Raw genomic sequence first — 9267 nt, 5'->3', positions numbered from 1 at the left:
TATATATATATATATATATATATATATATATATATATATATATGTATATATATGTATATATATATATATATCTATATATATATATGCCAGTGCTGTTGTTGCTGCTTTGCACATATCTTAGATTGTATATCAAAGAAAACCATTTGAGTATTTGGCAAAGATTCATTCACTAACATACTATAGCCAGTGACCTATATAAATGCACTATTTCTTTCACTGTAATGGTTTTCGCTTACCTGAAAGAGCTGTATATGCGAACTACCTATCCCTCACCATTTCTGCATCTCACCTATTGCCCAATATTAAACATTTCGCTAAATCCTATCTCGCTAGAACTGTATCCCTCAAAATGTCCCCTGCTAAAATTTTCTATACACAATTTTAGTCTAAACAACCCCACTGACTTAACAAGCCTAGAAGAGCTTTCAGTGTTCACAGGAGCAGTCCCTTCTTCTTCAAGTAAGTATTAGCATTTAAGAAAGAACACTTTATCCTCTTCTATTTCAATAAGCCTGGAAACTAGAAATAATTATCATAGAACCTTCGAATGTTACCTACAGCCTATCCAGAATATGTATTTGGCATTGGCCACGACTACAATTTCACTTGGCTTGATGGGTCTACTTCTCAAGCACAACATATTGCCTAACGTTTGAAGGGTACTTTTTATGTACCACCAATACGGGTGTCAGCTATGTGACACTGACATCGGCCATGACTATGATTTCACTTAGTTTGATGGGTCTTCTCAAGCACGGAATATTGCCAAAGGTCTCGGTCACTTGTCATTGTCTCCATGTAGCCCAAAGTTCGAAGAAGATGCTTCACTACCTCATCCCATGTCTTTCTGGGTCTACCCCTTCCACAGCTTCCCTCCAGTTAGAGATTGGCACTTCTTTACACAGCTGTCCTCAACCTTATGCATCACATGACCATACCAGCACAGTCGTCTCTCTTGCACACCACATCTGATGCCTCTTATGCTCAACTTTTCTCTCAAGACACTTATGCACTGTTGTATATGCACACTGACATTGCACATCCAAACTTAATAAACAAGCACTGGGGGTTAATTCGTTTAACAAAACCCTTCAAGGTGGTGGTCCAGCATGGTTGCAGCCCATGACTAAAAGAAATTGGAAAAAATCAAAAAAGGCTTCTTCACAATTTCTGCCACAAGGCCAATGAAGTTGACCATCATCCCTATGTTGAGCATTAAACAAAACAGTTTGATAGTCTAGGCATGGCTGTGTGGTAACAAGCTTGCTTCCAGACCATATGGCTCCAGGGTTCAGTCCCACTGTATAAGTGGATTTGGTAGACAGAAACTGTGAATTAGGTGGCGAGCTGGCAGAAATATTAGCACGCCGGGCGAAATGCTTAGCGGTATTTCGTCTGCCGGTTCATTCTGAGTTTAAATTCTGCCAAGGCTTTCCCTTTCGTCCTTTTGGGGGTCGATTAAATAAGTACCAGTCATGCACTGGGGTCGATATAATTGACTTAATCCGTTTGTCTGTCCTTGTTTGTCCCCTCTGTGTGTCGCCCCTTGTGGGCAGTAAAGAAATAAGAAACTGTGAGTGGATTTGGTAGATAGAAAATGAAAGAAGCCCATCGTAAATATACATACGTGTGTGTGTGTGTGTATTTGTCCCCCACACCGCTTATCAAAAGGTGTTGGCGTGTTTATGTCACTGTCATTTTAAGGTTCAGCAAAAGAGTATTGGGGTTGAATCATTGCACTATAAATTCTTCAAAGCGGTGCCCCAACATGGCCGCAGTCTAATGACTGAAACAAGTAAGAGATAAAAGATGTAGTCACTAAAAGGGCTGAACAGACACACTTTAAATTAAAAGAACTAACGACTGGATCTTAAAAATCTCTCAAAGAACATATATAACACTCATAACTTAAAAACGGAATATGGATTTTATACTTCAATGCTTTCATTAACTGATAATTTAAAGACGCATATAAAAAATATAATCAAATCAATAATAGATTTAATGCTATTGTCTATAGAATGGAAATAAAGATTTTGTTATTAATAAGCATCAACTTTGAAAAAGAGAGATTAAGTTTTAGATATAAGGATAAAATGGCATACAGTTTATTCCGTGAAAAGTAGAGCTTATTCATTCATATTGTTTTGAATTAATCATGCATTATCTCATAGCTTTCAAGATTTTGATGATGTGATTATTTATGTAGAATATTTGGGCCGGACGTGGCTGGTTTAAATGTTAAAGGGTGAGCTTGGTTATCGTGTAATCAGTCCAAGGGACGTAATCGAGAATATCTAACGTACCTGTTCGTTAACAGAAATAGAGGAACCGCTTTTCGGTTTCGTGAATGTTTTATTTTTTAATTACTAGATTTGATTACTCGCAAGTCTAAGTATTTGGTATTAATCATTCGAAGAGCATGATTTGTGGAATATGTATATTACCCATATGCAACATATCACAAACGATGATGCTTTATATTAAATAAGCATAACATACAACAAATGATGGAGTATGTGCATCATACATACATATAGTCCATTTGTTCAAACTAAACTTTGTATGAAGAGCAGTCCTTATGTTCGAGGGGGTGCTGAAAGGTTCCTGGCTTTAAGGGTATCACGAAAGGCCTGGTTGGAGGCCTAATCTTGCAAGTTATTTTACAGGGCTTAGAAAAACTGAAGGACTGCTGCAATAAGTGTGTGAATCTGGGAGGGAAATATGTTGAATAAAAGGAGGTAGAAAGAGTTTTTAGGAATTTACACTTTTTTTTAGGGGGTTAAGTAACTCATTGAGGGCTCCATCATTGGTTCGTGTTAAATGTAGTTATATAAAAGTGTGTTATAATATTTCGAATTGGAATTGGAAAACTAAATTCGATTGCTTTTCGATGGCAAGAAAACAAGGATGAACGAAGGGAGATAACTGATGCTGTGTGCTATTTTGGTGTCGGTCAGATAAGAGACAGTGATTTTAGGATTGTATCAAAGTATTGTTTGGGAGTAATGATTGTAGGATTATATTCTAGTAGTGTCTAAATGTTTTATTAATATGTATAGATATTTTAGAAAGATTGAATATGTTTGGTTTCAAGATAAGAAGACTTGTGAACAAAGGTTTTCCATTTGTAACCAACCAATCCTTTTAGGATTTTAATGTGTCCTTCTCTTAAGATAGTAGGGTGCCATTTGAATGAGACTTGACTGCTGTTTGTAGCAAGTTGAGTAACTGTATAGAGACTCACTCACTGGACATGCAGCTGTGAGTGCTGGAAGGGATGGAACAAATTGCGATTAATAAGTTAGAAAATCATTTGAGCAAGGTCGTTGCCAGTGCCGCTGGACTGGATCCTGTGCAGGTGGCACGTAAAAATCACCTTTCTGAGCATGGCTGTTGCCAGTACCATGTGACTGGCCCTCGTGCCGGTGGCACGTAAAAGCACCCACTACACTCTCGGAGTGGTTGGCATTAGGAAGGGCATCCAGCTGTAGAAACTCTGCCAGATCAGATTGGAGCCTTGTGTAGCCATCTGGTTCGCCAGTCCCCAGTCAAATCGTCCAACCCATGCTATCATGGAAAGCGGACGTTAAATGATGATGATGATGATTGCAGGATAGAGAGGTCTAATCTGGTCAGTTTGAACACAAAACAAGTAGAATATTTGGGCCTGATCTGGCTGGTTTGAATGCTAAAGAGCTAGAGTTTGACTTTTAGCCGATTGTCATGTGCAGTATAAAATGATGCTCTCCTGTGGGTAAACTTTATGAATCTACACGTAAAAAGTGAAAGATTTTAAAATTACTTGGAAATAAGTGAAGAACATAATACAGCCAGACATTTTTCTACAGAGAACTCTATATCATCTTTCTTCTCCCTAAACCCTGTCACAAATCTCTTCTCTCCCCTATACTCCCCCATCTTGTCTTCTTCCCATTCAACTGCCTAGAATCATCACCAGTTTTCTCTTTTGTTCTCCCACAGTTGTAGGGGGCCACCTTAGGTTCTTAGCCCCGTTAGTTAACTAGTGCTGGTGCCAGGATAAGATCACCCAGTATTCTGTAAAGTATCGGCATTAAAAGGCCATTTCCCAGCATTGAAGCCAGATGTTAAATGATGACGATATCGTTCACTGATATGGTTCAGAGAAACATACTAAGATATGTATTAGCATTGCTTTTGAAAAAAATCAAACTGGCCTCCTACAAGCATTCATCTTCTAAGCGGAAGCACTTCATTTCACCAGGACTAACACTTGTTTTTATATAAATAACGTCAACCTTTATAATCAATATGAATTCCAAAGGTGTTATTAAAACAATTTAAGAGTTTATATTCAACGATTAACAGATTAATGAATGAGAGTATTAAGCAAGGAAAATCTTATAAAATGGAAGTATTCAACAAAAACCACATCCAGCCACTAAATTTTCAATTTCTATCTGTTGAATCTTAAGATTTGCCAATTTGGCAACTATCTTTAGCAAGTCGAGCAACCATATTGAAGTCCTCTTATTTGCAAAGGGAAGTTAGATAACTTATTAAAATTTGTACTTTAAATAAATTGACAAGGAACCAAATGCAAAATGCAACCATCACAGTTCATATATTAAACTCATTGGAAGTAATGCGTTAACGAATTTTTAAAAAAAGGAAAATTTTAGATTTTTTTGTCTCCCTTACATTTTGGTTAATTTGATAAGCAATGTTTACCTCCCCTTAATATAACCTTGATGAATTGTGCTTATCACATTACGTTAGTTCTTTCTTTAGTATGTTATAAAGTCTGCCTTAGTTGCCTAATCCCACTTCTAACATATCCATGTAATCTCTTATATGTAAGAATAATAACGAAAGAAGGAAAAAAAAAAGATAGTATCAAGAAAATTTAGAGAATTACTACGTCTTTTCTATGAAGCTATATCTCTTTTACTCTTTTGCGTGTTTCAGGCATTTTACTGCGGCCATGCTGGAGCACCGCCTTTAGTCGAGCAAATCAACCCCAGGACATATCCTTTGTAAGCCTAGAACTCATTCTATCAGTTTCTTTCGCCGAACCGCTCGGTTACGGGGACTTAAACACACCAGCATCGTTTGTCAAGCGATGTTGGGGGAACAAACAAACACACACACATATATACGACGGTTTTTTTTTTCCGTTTCCGTCTACCAAATCCACTCTCAAGGCTTTGGTCAGCCCGAGGCTATAATAGACACTTGCCTAAGGTACCACGCAGTTGGACTGACAACCGAAGCCATGTGGTTGGTAAGCAAGCTGTACTTACCACACAGCCACTCTTGTGTCTATATGATATCTGTAATTCAACTATAAGATCTATATCAAAAGCACCTTTTTAGAAAGTACCGAGGGAACCTGTAGCAACTAAAGTAAAAAAAAAAAAAAACTTAGATGTGGTGTATTTGATGCACAACACAAAAGCCAGAAACAAATAAAAGAAATTAATTAATGTGTATGCAAAGATTATACTGTTCTATATATGCCCACGGGCATATAGTATAATGGTTAAGAGATTGGGCTACTAACCAAGATTCCGAGTTCAATTCCAGGCAGTGCCTTGAATAAATAATAATAATAATAATAATAATATCAGCAAAACAATACCTTAGGAATGAGAACCCAGGGTTGGGTTCAAAATTTTACCAGGACACCTGATGAAAGGTGGAGAGTAAATCAGCCGAAACGTTGTGGTAACATCAAACAAGATGAGGACACATAGCCGTCCAATGTAAATAATGTATGCAAAGATGTTGGATAAATGTGATTAGCCAATTTGGTGAACATAAGTGAAGAAATTGCACTTTAAGTGAAATGCCTGAGTTATTGGCTGTAATACATGGACAATAATCTAGTACAGGGTATGCTTTTGAGTGGATAACACTATGTCAGGGATTCATATGTGTAATATAACTGAGTTGAAAAATCTTTAATTAAAGAGGGTTAATAAGACCGAAACATGTTTGCTGCTTTCACAAGATTGTTTAGAGACTATATCCATTCTCACAATGCATTTTTTATAGTTTTGAAAACAAAAATAAATTTAATAAATTAATGATGTAGTGATTATAACATTTTGTTTCTAACATTTTGTTTCAAAGGTACAGAATATATTTTACTTGTGTCAGTCAGTGCTCTGAAAATATTGGAGTCACTTTGATTAGAACTCTTCAAGACAGTGCCTCAGCATGATGATATCATCATTCAACGAACATACTGTGAGAAGTGAAAGAGTAACTTACTAATGTGCTATCACATACTACTTTCATTATTTTGATCATGTATTTTAGAATAGAACCAAGAATTTTATGTTAGTTTTTTTTATCACAGAGTAATGTAATATGTTTGAAGGAGCCAACTTGTACCCTATAGATGATATTTTAGATCGCAGCCATGACCGACGCTACTGTTGCATATCCAGCCCATTTAAGAGTACTCCTGATGCGTCGGGCGATATCATATGCTTGAGAAGACCTGTTGAGTCAAGTAAAACCAAAATCGTAGCTGTGGCCAGTGCCCCCTGACTGGCTCCCATTGTCGTGGCACGTAAAACGCATCATCCGAACGTGGTTGATGTCAGTGTCCCCTGACTGGCTCCTGTGCTGGTGGCACATAAAAAGCACCATCCGAACGTGGTCGATACCAGGTCCGCCTGACCAGCTCCCATGCTGGTGGCATATGTAAAAAGCATCATCTAAACGTGGTCGATGCCAGTACCCACCGCCCCAACTGGCTCCCATGCTGGTGGCACATAAAAAGCACTATCCAAATGTGATCGATGCCAGGACTGCCTGATTGGCTCCTGTGCCGGTGGCATATAAAAAGCACCCACTACACTCTCGGAGTGGTTGGCATTAGGAAGGGCATCCAGCTGTAGAAACATTGCCAGATCAGATTGGAGCCTGGTGCAGCTGCTGGCTCTCCAGGCCTTTGTCAAACCGTCCAACCAATGCCAGCATGGAAAATGGACGTTAAACGGTGATGATATTTAAAGATACAATTCTATCACTTACGTTTTTTCAAAATTACCACCGTACCAAAATGTAGCAGGACCTGAAGCTAAGTAACTAATCGCCATCATTATCATCGTCATTTAAAATCTGTCTCCTTTACTGGCATAGGTTGGATAGTTTGACAGGATGTGATGAGCCAAAAGATTACATCAAGCTCCAGTGTGTCTGCTTTGACATGGTTTCTATGGCTGGATGCCCTTCCTAATGCCAACTACTTTACTGAGAGTACAGGATGCATTATTTGTACCACCTACACTAGTGAAGGTTATCTTGTAACTTGTAAGACAAAGAAAAATATAAATCACACAAAAAACACCTGTGCTGGAGCCACATAAAAAACACATGGTACACTCTGTAAAGTGGTTGGCATTAGGAAGAGCATCCGGTCGTAGAAACCAAGCTAAAACTGACAACTGGAGCCTGGTGCAGCTCTCCCGCTTGCCAGCTCCTGTCAAACGATCTAACCCATGCCAGCATGGAAAATAGATTGAGTGGGTGCGTCATAGTAAGTAGCTTTATAGTTGATGCTGAGAGAGACTGAAAGGTGATAGGATAGGAACAGATGTCTTGCTATACATGTCAGCTGCCCTGCATTATATAACGGTGGGTGGGAGTAGTGAGAAAGAGAGATAAAGATGGTAGTGACAAGGTGTGAGGGCGTATGCCCAAAGTATGAGAAGATGAGTAGAAGAGACAGAGGATTGGGAGGAGCTGATGAGTAAGTTTGTAAGAGTGTGGGAGGAAAGTAAGGAATGGTTAGAGATGGGGGTAGAGGTGAATGTTGTGAATGGTGAAGAAGAGTGAAGGTGTGGTTGATGGTAAATATGAATTTGGAGTGGAAGGTGATAAGAAACAGAAGTGGCCCAAGCAGGAGGGGATGATAATTTGCAGTAGAGAAAGGGTAGAGAGCAGCACAAAATATATATTATCATCATCATTTAATGTCCATTTTCCATGCTGGCAAGGGTCGGATGGTTTGACAGGAACTGGTAAAGGCAGGGGTTGCTCCAAGTTCCATAGTGTGTATTGGCTTGGTTTCTGCAGCTGGATGCCCTTCCTAACTCTAAACACTTCACAGTGTGCATTGGGTGCTTTTTATGTGGCACCATATATATCATCATCATTTATTGTCCATGTTCCATGCTGATATGGGTTGGATGGATCTGATGTGTCCAAGGACTGCATTGAGCTTCAGTGTCTCCTTCTGCATGACTTTTATGGCTGGATGCCAACCATTTTACAGCTGGAATAGGTGCTTTTTCCATACCAGCTGCACTGCTGAGGTCACCATGCAATTTGCAGGATATGAACCCTGGGGAGATGGGGAATTAGCTTCATGCTAGGGGATGAGGGGATAATGAGAGAGGTGGAGAAGAGCAGGTTCTTGAAGAAGGATCTGCATGGTTACTCCCATCTAGAAGGGGAGAAGGGGGGGGGGGGAGAAATAGAAAATGATCAGTAGGAACTACAAGACATAAATGATGGCAATAAGGTTCTCAGATGGCCCCACAAGGCACAAGCTGAAGAGAAATAGGTAGCTGGGTGGTTTGCAAGATTGTATGGGAATGAGGGTTGGAGAGGCAGATTGTCACAATGCCATACAACTTATGGAATTTATGGAACTAAATCCCCAATAGATTCAGCTATGAGGACTAGATTAAGAGTATAGAGGAGTTCCCTTGGACAATCAGTCTTAAACTCTTCAGTGACGACTTGAAGGACTATGTTGAATAGGAGAGGATTGAGGAATGAACCTGGAGGGACTCCTACCTTCACATTAAATTCATTACTGATGTCATTGTCACTCTCACTTTACTTACAGCATCTTTGTACATAGCTTAAACCTCCCATGCAAGCTATTCATCTACACCCAGTTTCCTCCGGGCCCACTAAATTACTGAATGTGATACCTTGTGAAATGCTTTCTTCAAATCAACAAAAACCACGAATAACAGTTTATTCGATCCAGATGGACTATATGTAATCTGGGTATACCCCCCGTTTTAATTTTTTTTTATTTTATGGAATCCTATGTTTCAGACCATGGAGAATCCGATTCTGGAAAAAAAATTTCAAAAATCTCAATTTGAAAATTTCGCCCCCACCCCATTTTCGGAATTTTTTTTTTTTTAGAAATGCGTAAAAAAACACGTAGATTATGATTGTGTAAAAAAGTTGTTTGAAAAATTTCAATCCCCCACCCCGCCAAAATCGCGAACAAAAGGGAAGAATTTGACC

At 38.9% G+C, this 9267-nt stretch overlaps 1 protein-coding gene across 2 annotated transcripts in view; it reads right to left on the bottom strand.

The window, feature by feature from the left end:
• LOC106877192 (uncharacterized) overlaps nt 1-9267 on the bottom strand; it is a 36010-nt gene that overhangs the window by 22887 nt on the left and 3856 nt on the right. The window lies entirely within an intron of this gene.

This window comes from Octopus bimaculoides, chromosome 4 (genome assembly GCF_001194135.2).
Source record: "Octopus bimaculoides isolate UCB-OBI-ISO-001 chromosome 4, ASM119413v2, whole genome shotgun sequence".
Classification (NCBI taxonomy): Eukaryota; Metazoa; Mollusca; class Cephalopoda; order Octopoda; family Octopodidae; genus Octopus; species Octopus bimaculoides.
This window is presented reverse-complemented; position numbering and strand designations above follow the sequence as displayed.